Source organism: Ascaphus truei, chromosome 3 (assembly GCF_040206685.1).
Source record: "Ascaphus truei isolate aAscTru1 chromosome 3, aAscTru1.hap1, whole genome shotgun sequence".
Classification (NCBI taxonomy): domain Eukaryota; kingdom Metazoa; phylum Chordata; class Amphibia; order Anura; family Ascaphidae; genus Ascaphus; species Ascaphus truei.
Window position 1 is genome coordinate 11,059,292 of NC_134485.1, and position 12,987 is coordinate 11,072,278.

At 49.1% G+C, this 12,987-nt stretch overlaps 1 protein-coding gene across 2 annotated transcripts in view; it reads right to left on the reverse strand.

Annotated features, from left to right (window-relative positions):
* TEX55 (testis expressed 55) overlaps positions 1 to 12,987 on the reverse strand; it is a 124,580-nt gene that overhangs the window by 37,851 nt on the left and 73,742 nt on the right. The window lies entirely within an intron of this gene.

Below are 12,987 nucleotides of genomic sequence, written 5' to 3' on the forward strand. Positions count from 1 at the left end.
AGCTAAGTAGTCATCTGCAGTGTTTAAGTTATGAAAACAATGACATAACATATGATACGTGTGCCTCATTATGCTGTCTGTATATGACATAAAGCAAAAATGGACCTTTTCATAAGCAACTATAGATGTGTTAGTGCCAGTGATGTTTGTAGGCCGTTACATGCAATTTCTTTGATGCATGCTTAAAATAGGCAGTAATGTCATGTTTGTCGGAGTAAAATCAATAAAATACACAATAATATGATACATATTTCTGTTCTGTACCTGTAGCTACTAATAATTTCTCATGAACATGTGTTACACATGTGTACTACCCTGTTGTTCCCCATCTTCGCCCACCATCAATTGCTTCCACTGCAGCTATGCATTTTGGGAATTCACATGTAAATGAGCACGCAATGGCACGTGCTATATTAGTTACTGCTTTTAGTAGGACTACTACATATATGTCTATTTTGAGATATATATATACAGAATCAGACATATACATATATAGATGCAGGTATGCTTATATTGTGAAGACAGTATAAAAAGCAGTGTAAATATGCAAAATAACTGTAAGCAACGACACGCCTAGTACAGTAATATTTATCACCTGCTGGAAATTGTGACGGATAAATTCCAATGTCACGGTCACCAGCCAAGCCTTCCACGACGACGGTAAGTAATTTTGGCCGAAGCAGCTCCTCCAATGGAGTCAATATGAGACGTTGTGGTGTGGGCCCACCTCCAGTGCCAGTAGCATGCACGCGTTGGTCTTGTATTTTCTTTTTCAATTTGGACCTAATATCATCAAATCTTTTCCGACAATGATACTTGTCCCTGACACTATTCCCACAGGCATTGACACCAATGACTATTGTGTCCCACATTTCTTTTTTGCTTGCTGCACTTGTCCGCCCTTGAAAAACATATAAAAGATATGAGGTAAATTAATAATAATATAAGCACCAGTTTCCTACACTGCTAGCTGTTCCAAGAGATAGCAAACATGCTGTTTTATGTGTAATATGTGCAGCACATGAGCATTCACTACTAAACCTATACATGTAAGCAAGGTTGCATTCATATTGTATGCAGTTGTGGCAAATTGACCGCCTGTGTTTATTTGTCCTTGTAAGGCATGATAAAAAGCTGTGTTTCCACACTAATGAACATAGAAAGATATTGTGTACCCATATTTGCATATGAACAAAACTCAGATGACCTAGGATCACATGTATTTGAATAATAAATGTAAAGTTACACTTACCTACTAAATGTCCATAGAGACTGTCATAGTGCTCCAGAATGCCAGTGACAAGAGCCCTATTTTCCTGGTCATTGAAGCGAGGATTACGTGGCTTCTCCACACGTTTTTTCCGAGCAGGTTTAGGGTCAGAGCTTGGCTGGTGCTGACTGGACTCTCCTTCTTCCAATGGAAGAGCCTCCAAAAGCTGGCCACCAGCAAGCACGCCACCACCAGACACCCCATCAGCAACTGCGCCACCAGCAGCACTCCCAGCACCAGCACTCCCACTCCTAGCACCAGCACTCCCACTCCTAGCACCAGCACTCCCACTCCTAGCACCAGCACTCACACTCCTAGCACCAGCACTCACACTCCTAGCACCAGCACTCCCAGCACCAGCACTCCCACTCACAGCAACAGCACTCCCACTCCCAACAACAGCACTCCCACTCCCAACAACAGCACTCCCACTCCCAGCAACACCACTCGCAGCACCAGCACTCCCACTCCCAACAACAGCACTCCCACTCCCAGCAACACCACTCGCAGCACCAGCACTCCCACTCCCAACAACAGCACTCCCACTCCCAGCAACACCACTCGGTGCACCAGCAACATCACTCCCCTGAACAGAACGTTCACTCCGACGCGTACTCCCACGAGTAGCACTCCCACTCCCACCAGCATCACTCTTCCCACGCTTTGCGGGCATACTTCCAGCACTCACAAAAAACAGACAAGAAATGTACAGGCAATCACACGACCCACTTCCACATATAAAACAAGACAAAGATGTAAACAAAACAACAAAGGACAAAGCTCACCCAATACACAACAAGTCTCTCAGTCAATATGCAAATCTTCAATCGTCCAGCTCTGTGCGTCTCTCTCTCTCTCACTCCCAACAACACAGAGAATGATTAGCAGTACACGTTGCCTTTAAATATGGCGCGCAATCAAAAACATGCTTGTTTCGCCTGATTCAGCAAGATTTGTGATTGTGCAACCTAACAGCACCCCGCCACGCACGCCGATACACCTGTGTGTGATCGGCTCATCATCGTGAGAGTGGGCGGATTTGTTTTCTGGTTGATTTTGAATGTATTCGGCACTTACTGCATACGGAGAGGGAAAAACGCCAATAACATGACTAATCGATAAGCTTGCCGATTTCACATAATCGTCGCTTACTGCATGAGGCCCTCAGTGTATTACTTCCTGGTCTCTTTTACAAATAAACACCCTAGAAATAAAATACAAAAAGCATAACATCCATACTATATGTACAATATGAAGCCTTTAGCAGCCAGCTAGTAATGGGGGTGACAATAACTAGCTGGCTACTTGGGCTGCTAAGTGGTAATATTTATTTTATTTATAAAATGTTTTACCGGGAAGTAATACATTGTTACTCTCGTTTTCAGGTATGTCCTGGGCACAGAGTTAAGATGATAAATCTTACGTTTCCTAAATCTGTCTCCGCGTCTCAACTCCTGAAATCCCTCTCCTGGCTTCCGATCAAATCCCGCATCTCACACTCCATTCTCCTCCTCACTTTTAAAGCTTTACACTCTTCTGCTCCTCGTTACATCTCAGCCCTAATTTCTCGTTATGCACCATCCAGACTCTTGCGTTCCTCTCAAGGATGTCTTCTTTCTACCCCCTTTGTATCTAAAGCCCTCTCCCACCTTAAACCTTTTTCACTAACTGCCCCACACCTCTGGAATGCCCTTCCCCTCAGTACCCGACTAGCACCCTCTCTATCCACCTTTAAGACCCACATTAAGACACACTTGCTTAAAGAAGCATATGAATAGCACTGTGGATATTCTGAACACATGATACATAAAGCTTGGCCCCCTGCAGACGCACTTACCAGAACTAACTCCTACTGTCTCTGTACGTTCTCCCTACCTACCAATTAGACTGTAAGCTCCTCGGAGCAGGGACTCCTCTTACTTAATGTTACTTTTATGTCCGAAGCACTTATTCCCATGCTCTGTTATTTATATTATCTGCTATTTATTTGATTACAACGTGTATTACTACTGTGAAGAGCTATGTACATTAATGGCGCTATATAAATAAAGACATACAATACAATAAATAATACATGGATACAAATATATAGTTACATTAAGTGAACAGGGTATACATTATATACAAGACATAGCATGCACCGTTAAAGATAATATATGTTATAGGCGTATGAAACAGTTACAGACCAGATTAAAGTGTGAGACGGCTTTAGTTTTGAAAGAACTTAAACTGGTGGCGGCTGTGAGAGTCCAAAATACCAATATGTTATAAAATTCAAATATTATGTATGTAGCGGACATGTAAAATGGCTACAGTCATCTCTCCTGCTGACAGTAAGGCCTGGTAAGTTGTGGGCATGCCAGCAGTAATTATGGAGGTTTGCCCTCACACCCTGGTGGAGTGCCCTGTGTATGGATGGGAGTGGTCACATGCTCTGACTCCATGGTTAGTGATGTCAGAGGTGTGTCAGCTTCCAGAGTATACATAAGGCACAGCACTGAGTCTAAAGTTAGTTCTGCACAGATCTACGTTCAGCTCTGCCAAGAGGAGGAGTTCTGTCAGGAGCCCAAGTTCAAGTACTAGCCTAAGAGACTGAAAGTTATGTTATAGTAACCATAGAGGAGACTGTGTCCAGGGACCTGGCACAGGGCAGTGATCCCTGCGGGGATAGGGAATCCCTATCTAAGGAGAGATACACCTTTTAAAGGGAGGCACTGACTACAGAATGAGTGGCTAAGAATATACTGCGAGGGGCAGCTAGCCCACATCACCCAATAAAGATGTTCTCATTCATAAACCCTCTCGTGTACATGTGTGGAGTGAGTGTACAGAGAGGAGCACCACGGAGGAGTTCCTCAACAGGATCATCCCCTTGCGGACGCAGGGACCCTGATGAGGTGGAGGCGCTGCACTGGAACTAGGTGAGACTCAGCACACTACCTCAGTTGCCTGTCTGGACGGGTCCTCCCCACACACCATCATGCGGGAGACTCAGGAGTCCTGTTGCCAACAGGTGCACCACCAGACACTACCACACTGTAATGGGGGCCGGTTAGACCACAGGGGCCAATGTGAGATTGGGTGGGTCAGGCCGGTTCAGAAATACCGTTACATTTGGAGGCGAGCTGCTGAGATCAGATCTGTCATCAGGACAGGCTCTAGCTAGGCACACTGGGAAACAGGGAGAGAGTCTGCTGCCACTCTGTGCTGCGTAGGGACGGACCTAGGGGTGGTCAGGGGGCTGACGGGATATTGTCAGTTCGCAGGGACAACCTAGGGGCCTGAAAGGAGTGAGGGGTCTGGAGCCGGGCTATAGCTGACCGAGTCACCTTGAGGCAGTGCTAGTTGGTAGGACGCCAGAAGGGATAGCCTGTAACTTGGTCAGGAATCCTGGAGAGGGTCTGCGCTAGGCTGACCAAGAGAGGTAGACGCCCCAAGTACTGCATGGCAGAGCCAGAGTACCTAGCCCATTCCAGACACTTACCATAGGGAGCACAGACTGGGAGGAAGGAGACACAGCAGACACTGAGAGAGTGAGCCTAGCCTGAGGTAGTGCAACATGAGTCCAGCCTAGTTCAGGTACACATGTGGTGGTGCATCTGAGCAACTCTTTATTGTACTGATGTGGAGGCTGCCCCGCAGAGCGGAGCCCCATGTACGATAATTGGTACGAGAGTGTGACAACCCAAAGAATGGAGGATCCGCGTGGTGCGGAGAACCCAAAATTGCGACCAGAGGCTGATGGGGAGGGCACCCGTGGCGTGCACCCCACTGAAGAGCAAACTGTCGCCGAGTTATCGTTAACCAGTCTGCTCTGGAGCGGAGCGAAGGCCGTGGCTGCCCCGTTTTTATCCTGTCTGGGACACCGAGGGGCCACCCTTGAAGAGTGTGAGGAAATTGTAATAATTGGGGGAGAACCCCGCGAGGAGAGCAAACAAAATGACTTTTTGGGCTTAAAAGCCAACCAAAATGGCGGTTCCCGCTTGCTAGGGAAACCGCATGGGACAGTCACAGAAGAAATGGCTGATGCAGAACTTGCAAAGAGCTGGCCGGGAATGGCGCGAACAGCAGAGCCCCGCCCTGATGGGGGGCATGGCGCGAAAGCAATGGCTGCGCCTGCATGGATAGTGACTAACTCAGCCACTGTGCTGAGTCAACCGCTTAGTCTATGGGACCCTCCCCTGATTTCCACCAGGGGCAGTGACTTTCAACTATGGCCTGTGGGAATGCACCCACTGGGCCCAGGGACTGAAATCCAGACGGCGCCACTACAAAAAGTAGTTCCGGCCGCGGAAATGATTTGCAAGAAAGAGGGATATTTTGCACGCAAAGCTGCTGCAAGGAGAAGGCGGGAACAAGCCGCGGGAAAAGAATCCAGCTCTGAGGAGGAAACTGGCGCGAAAACGCAGACCGCGCCCACCAGGACTGAGAGAGGCGCGGCCTTAATTAAGGGGCATGATATTCCCCTGTGGGACCCGCCCATAATTGCAACCCCTGGGGGCGGGTTCCAGCTATGTCAGCGGAAGGAGGAGCCGAAGCAGGAAGTGGCTGGCCCAGAAGCTTCTACCGGTCAGTTGTGAGGAACCACTGACCTGGAGAGACCCACACTGAAAGCGGTCCCTACAAAAAGAATGGCCTGCCCCTCCGCTGTGGGAACTATGGTCTCCACTCAGCCCTACTCAGTACCCGGCGGGTTACTAGTAGTAAGGGTGGCTAACACCGAGACGGTGGTCGGGCTCTGCCTACAATGCGGGCTGCCCGGAGGCACGGTCAACACGGCGGCACGTTGCCCACATTGCGGGACACTGTACTTATGGCCTATGCCGACATTTATACCGATACAATCGGCTGACCCCCCGGGGGACCAGGCTAAGCGTCCCCTGGCGCACTGTGGATAGGACGTGCGAGTCCCGGAGAAAGGGGACTGGAGCCGGTCAAGTCGGCTGGGTCGGCCGCAACCGAGACAGTCGGGTCGCCTCCTGACCGCACCGAGAAGGGAGAATACTCGGACGAGGATCTCCGTGAACTTGCGAAGGTGACAGCGAGGCCCAGGATAGAACCGGGGAGGACGACACCCCGTGGTACCAGCAGCTGTCAGAAAGACAGGACGTACCCCGCAGATTGGCGAGCCGAGAGACGGAGTCCCTCCGCCTCAGAACGTGGCGGCGACGGACGAGAGACGCCGACACCCCTGCGGATGGGTAAGAGGAGTCCCTTCACTTACCTTGCCCCAGCAGACGGTGTAGGAGCGGAGAGGCCATGCCAGGCCGCAGGCGCACGTGGAGAGACGGCATCACTTCCGGGGAGGACGACGGCGGAGCTTCCGGATGTCGTCATTGAGGAAGAGATCCCGAATGGGGGTCCAACCCGCGATGACTGTGTTTCCGGTTCCGGGGAGGACATCACTTCCGGTGGTGACAGCGGAACCCCGAGGAAGAATGCAGCGACGCTTCGGCGATCGGGAGAAGGTCCCCGATCACCTACAAGGCCCAGGAGTTGGATGGGCGATCCAAGGACTGAGGAGGGTGAGATATCCTCATTGGACCAGTCTACGGACAGCCAGGAACGGGTCGTAACCCCGTGGGGTCCAATTCCTTGCCCATCCGCCCAATCCCCCGCCCTAGCTAAAACCCCTGCCCCAATCACACGGTCCCCGGGTTCCCCGCCTAGTTTGGAATCTGTGGACATATCATCAGGGGGAGAAGGGAGACGGACTGGGGAAAGACAGCGCAGTGGCGCTACGGAGGGTGATTCTCGGGGAGGGGGAGAATTGAGAGTGGTCACGACAGCACCCGAGCCAGTGATAAAGGCCCCGGGGTCTTCCAGGTGGTCCCTACCGCGATCGGCACGGTCATCGGGGATATTTTCTATAGACGATGATAGGGAGTCAGGGAGGTCAAATAGGTTCAGGGAGAACCGTTGGTGGGCCCCACTATTCGAAGGGTACTCCGCCTGGATGGACCGCACTCGGTTCCTCATCCGGCGAGAAGATGTAGTGGACTACTGGTGGGCTGTGGGAGAAGTTACACCGGAACAGAGGGACAGAGAGTTGCAGGAGCGGTGGCTGCAGATCGAGAATAGGGAAATAGAACCCATGGGTCCTAACATCCTATCAGACCCCGTGGACCCTGATGAGCCCCTATCATGGGTGTTGCCTGGGAGGGCAGGTAAGGCTGACCTGACTAGGATTAGTAGGGCCGAGAGAACCATAATGGCTCGGTATAAATCTTCCCACGGGTTGGAGTACCCGTATGTCCCTGAGCCTCTCATGGATGAGATAGAGGACAACCGGGATAGGTGGCTTAGGGAGGCCATAGAAATGCACCTAGTGGGAAGAGGGAGTTCCGTGATAGGGAAGAAGGCTGAGGAGCGCATAGAGCACTTAGTGCGGGTATGGGGCATTGGCCGAAACATCTATAAGCACCGGGTGACATATAGGCCTGAGAGGGGACTGCCTAGGCACTATCACGTCACGGTCATAGACATGGGCGGAAGAGAGGTCAAGAAACCTGACCCGAATCACTATTTTTAGGAGGTACTGATACATTACGCGGGTTCGTGGCTGCTGGTCGGGGCGGGCTTGGCGGAATGTACTGTAGTCATTTTTGTTATACACTATGAAGATTTGTATGAAAAGTTAACCAATTATGTGTTGTATTTCAGTGCTTCCTGGAAAAGGGTATACAAATTTAGGTCCCAGCGAGGACGATGGGATTCACCAGGGGGAGAATGTAGCGGACATGTAAAATGGCTACAGTCATCTCTCCTGCTGACAGTAAGGCCTGGTAAGTTGTGGGCATGCCAGCAGTAATTATGGAGGTTTGCCCTCACACCCTGGTGGAGTGCCCTGTGTATGGATGGGAGTGGTCACATGCTCTGACTCCATGGTTAGTGATGTCAGAGGTGTGTCAGCTTCCAGAGTATACATAAGGCATAGCACTGAGTCTAAAGTTAGTTCTGCACAGATCTACGTTCAGCTCTGCCAAGAGGAGGAGTTCTGTCAGGAGCCCAAGTTCAAGTACTAGCCTAAGAGACTGAAAGTTATGTTATAGTAACCATAGAGGAGACTGTGTCCAGGGACCTGGCACAGGGCAGTGATCCCTGCGGGGATAGGGAATCCCTATCTAAGGAGAGATACACCTTTTAAAGGGAGGCACTGACTACAGAATGAGTGGCTAAGAATATACTGCGAGGGGCAGCTAGCCCACATCACCCAATAAAGATGTTCTCATTCATAAACCCTCTCGTGTACATGTGTGGAGTGAGTGTACAGAGAGGAGCACCACGGAGGAGTTCCTCAACAGGATCATCCCCTTGCGGACGCAGGGACCCTGATGAGGTGGAGGCGCTGCACTGGAACTAGGTGAGACTCAGCACACTACCTCAGTTGCCTGTCTGGACGGGTCCTCCCCACACACCATCATGCGGGAGACTCAGGAGTCCTGTTGCCAACAGGTGCACCACCAGACACTACCACACTGTAATGGGGGCCGGTTAGACCACAGGGGCCAATGTGAGATTGGGTGGGTCAGGCCGGTTCAGAAATACCGTTACATGTATTTTGATATTCTAGTCTTATCTTGCCTATATGTACAGTGGTATATATTATATACTAGCTGATATACCCGGCGTTGCCCGGAGGCCGTGAGGGGGGGTGTGAAAGGCAGGGGGGGGCGTGAAAGGCGGGGGGGGGGGCGTGAAAGGCGGGGGGGGGGCGATGAAAGGCGGGGGGGGGGGCGTGAAAGGCGGGGGGGGGGCGTGAAAGGCGGGGGGGGGGCGTGAAAGGCGGGGGGGGGGGCGTGAAAGGCAGGGGGGGGGGCGTGAAAGGCAGGGGGGGGCGTGAAAGGCAGGGGGGGGGGGCGTGAAAGGGGGGGGGTGAAAGGCAGGGGGGGGCGCCGGGGATGGAGATGAGGGGAGCGCCGGGAGAGGAATGTGCGCGCGTGTGCACAGGGACAATAAAGGTAATGGACGCGTACGGGCGGTGTAATGTGCGCGGCGGCGGGCATATATGAGCGGTTTAGACGGGCATGTGGCCAGAGAGCGGGATGAAAAGAGATGATGTGCACAGGGACAATAAAGGTAATGGGTGAGTGTGAATGTGTGGAATGTGTAAGATGTGTGTGTGTGTGTGTACACAGGGGTGAGTGTGTGTGTGTGTGTGTGTACACAGGCCTGACAGTGTGTGTGTGTACACAGGGCTGACAGTGTGTGTGTGTGTGTGTGTGTGTGTACAGGTTGTTGTTTGACAGGGGTGAGTGTGAATGTGTGTGTACACAGGGGTGACAGTGTGTGTGTGTGTGTACAGGGTTGAGTGTGAGTGTGTGTACAGTGTTGAGGGTGACACTGAGTGTGTGAGTGTGAGGGGGTGACTGTGTGTACAGGGTTGTGTGTGAGTGTGGGGGGTGACAGTGTGATATGTCAACTTACCAAGGAGTCCTCAGAGGTTCTGGGCGTGTGGTGTGACTGCAAGTGTGTGAGAGTGAAGGAGGTGATGTCACAGTGGGGCGTATCTCTTGGCCAATGAGTCACGGACCAATCAGATTCACCGCAGATAGCACTAACCTCACTAACCATTCGATTTTATATATTAAGATATACATACGCAGTGCCCGACAAACTGGGCCAAAACCCACTTGCCCCCCCAAAAGTAACTTCCCCCCCCCACGACACTTACTTGTGACGGGGTCCTGACGGCGTCTCCCGGCCTTCTGCTGTATGGTCGCCTTTAAAATCATGTTTTTCTCTTCAAAATGGCCACGCCGCATCATATGCCACGTTGCCATGGCAACGGGACACAGAGACGCGCCGCAGCCATTTTGAAGAGTGCTGCAGGAGAAAAACATGATTTTAAAGATCAATCTGATATCGCCAGGTATCGGAGTTAAGTGAATAGCATGTGAATAAGTAATAATGACTAATTTGCATACACTGTTAAAAAATAATGCTGACATATCCCTGTGGTAAAAAAAAAACCCTTATCACTGCTTGACCACTGGCAATATGGGCTTAATTAATAGGGTAATGTCATTGTGTATTTATCGGCCTTCAGTGGGCCTAGGCCAAGAGTCGCCAAGTCAGAACCTCAGTGTGAAAGACACAATTAGGAATAACAGACCCCACACTGTAATGCCAATCAGATGGAAGTTGAATCTCCTTCGTTAGGAGTGTTTTGCCTCAGACACTGTACAGTACATTTAATATGCCAATCAGTTTTTCCAGGTTCACTGTCGGAAGAATATAAATCCTAGGTAAATGATACATTGGATGAAGCAATCTGCGATAACATCTGTGTGCTCTGGGAACACACAGCCAGGTCACGTCTCTCCACCCAAGAAGCAATAATAAACCTGGCTGCGTGAGTAGATTTGGGAAATGTATGCATATTGCCATATATAGAAACCTGGTGGGAAACTACGTGGGTGTAAATATTACATATTTATGCCCTTTTCCTTTATTACTTTTACTTTAGAGCGAAATGAAATCGTACGATTTACATTTTGATCAGTCAGAGGCATCTTTATTCATGGGAATTAACCACTTCATTGCTGAGGTTGCATGCACCTCATGCAGACAATGTATACAGCCCATGGTCTGCCAGACTGGCAGGAGACTCATGGCAAAGGATCACTCGCCTCTGAGGTTACTCCCACTGTCTCCGCTCTATCGCACTGTACATGTTTTACACATGGAATATGCTTCCCAATATCACCCGTGTGATAATAGTACCCTAGGGTCTTGGAAACTAGTGAAAATCACATTCCTCGCACTGTGAAATAGTTTGTAAATAAATAAATGAATACATTTTGTGTTCTCCCATCTTTGGGTAATTTGTGATAATTGTGTCACACAATCTCAGGATGCTACGTGTTCAATAAGGCAAGATAGATAGGAAGGATAGATAGATAGATAGGAAGGATAGATAGATAGATAGGAAGGATAGATAGATAGATAGATAGGAAGGATAGATAGATAGATAGATAGATAGATAGATAGATAGATAGATAGATAGATAGATAGATAGATAGATAGATAGATAGATAGATAGAAAGGATGGATAGATAGGAAGGATGGATAGATAGGAAGGATGGATAGATAGGAAGGATGGATAGATAGGATGGATAGGAAGGATGGATAGATAGGAAGGATGGATAGATAGGAAGGATGGATAGATAGGAAGGATGGATAGATAGGAAGGATGGATAGATAGGAAGGATGGATAGATAGGAAGGATGGATAGATAGGAAGGATGGATAGATAGGAAGGATGGATAGATAGGAAGGATGGATAGATAGGAAGGATGGATAGATAGGAAGGATGGATAGATAGGAAGGATGGATAGATAGGATGGATGGATAGGAAGGATGGATAGATAGGAAGGATGGATAGATAGGAAGGATGGATAGATAGGAAGGATGGATAGATAGGAAGGATGGATAGATAGGAAGGATGGATAGATAGGAAGGATGGATAGATAGGATAGATAGGATAGATAGGATAGATAGATAGAAAGATATTGCCAGGTGTCCAGTATTGAACCAGACTGTCCTGTATTTGGACACACTGTCCAGTAAAAAATGAGAGGTAATACCAGACATGTATGTGTATACCGATTTTACCTCTCTGGATATAGTCACCTGACCGGCTTGGGGGGGCCGCGGGATTTCCCTAACCAGGAAGAAAGCAGGGCTGGGCAGCTTCGACGGAGCACTTCGGGAATCCCCCATTCTCCTTCATTATGTCCTTCACTGCTATGCAGCCGGGACTGGAGCGCCACGCATGCGCAGGAGAGGATTTTTCTGGTAGTGGGCGGTTCCCTTAGTTACCTATGATGCTCCTCACTGCTGACAGCGCGTGATAGACTCGTGGTGGTGACGTCATCGCCCACTCGACGGAGATGGCTGCAGTCACACAGGTGTGTGCACTTTTGCTTTTAGTTAACTGTTTATTACTGATAGATGGTGATGGGTATATATAGGTGGTGGTGGTCATTGCGTGGTGAGCACTCCCTTGATAAAGGTCCTGTCCCTAGGACCGAAACGTCGGTGATTGTGCCTGCTGTTTAAAATACATTTTTTTCATTACTACTAAGTGTGCTGTCTCTTCCTTGCAGTGTGTTCTTCGGATTCTCTGGATTCCATGGTCTGCCTGGTAAGGAGCCTTTTATATTATATTATATATATTATATTATATATATATATATACATATATATATTGTGCAGGTGAGCATGTAATTACATTACAGAACATAGGAATGTGCTTCTGGAGCCAATCACGCTGAACCTATCCATTTTTCTCTCCATGTATTACTTTGAGGACCCAGCTTCGCCTGGAGGAGGGAGACGTACAGTACAAAATATATATCTAAAACATGTCCTCAAATTCAAAATCTGCTTATAAACATCTCCTGGAATTTAGGCTTCATAATATATACATTATTCAAAAGCGGTATACTAAGGAAGAAGAACATGCCACGCTCTGTGTTACATTCACATTTCAGTGAAGTTTCATCTACACCCAGGGCGGTCAACTCCATTCCCCCCCCCCCCCAAAACAGGTCAGGTTTTCAGGATATCCCAGAGTCAGCACAGGTGTAAAATTAAAATTCTATTTCTATAAGTCCGTGTGCCTGTATCTCTCCTGCTCTCCACTGCCCTCTTTGAGACGTCGGGATTCCCCTCTGCTACGGATCAGCAGCTGATCAGTATCTTGTACTAGTT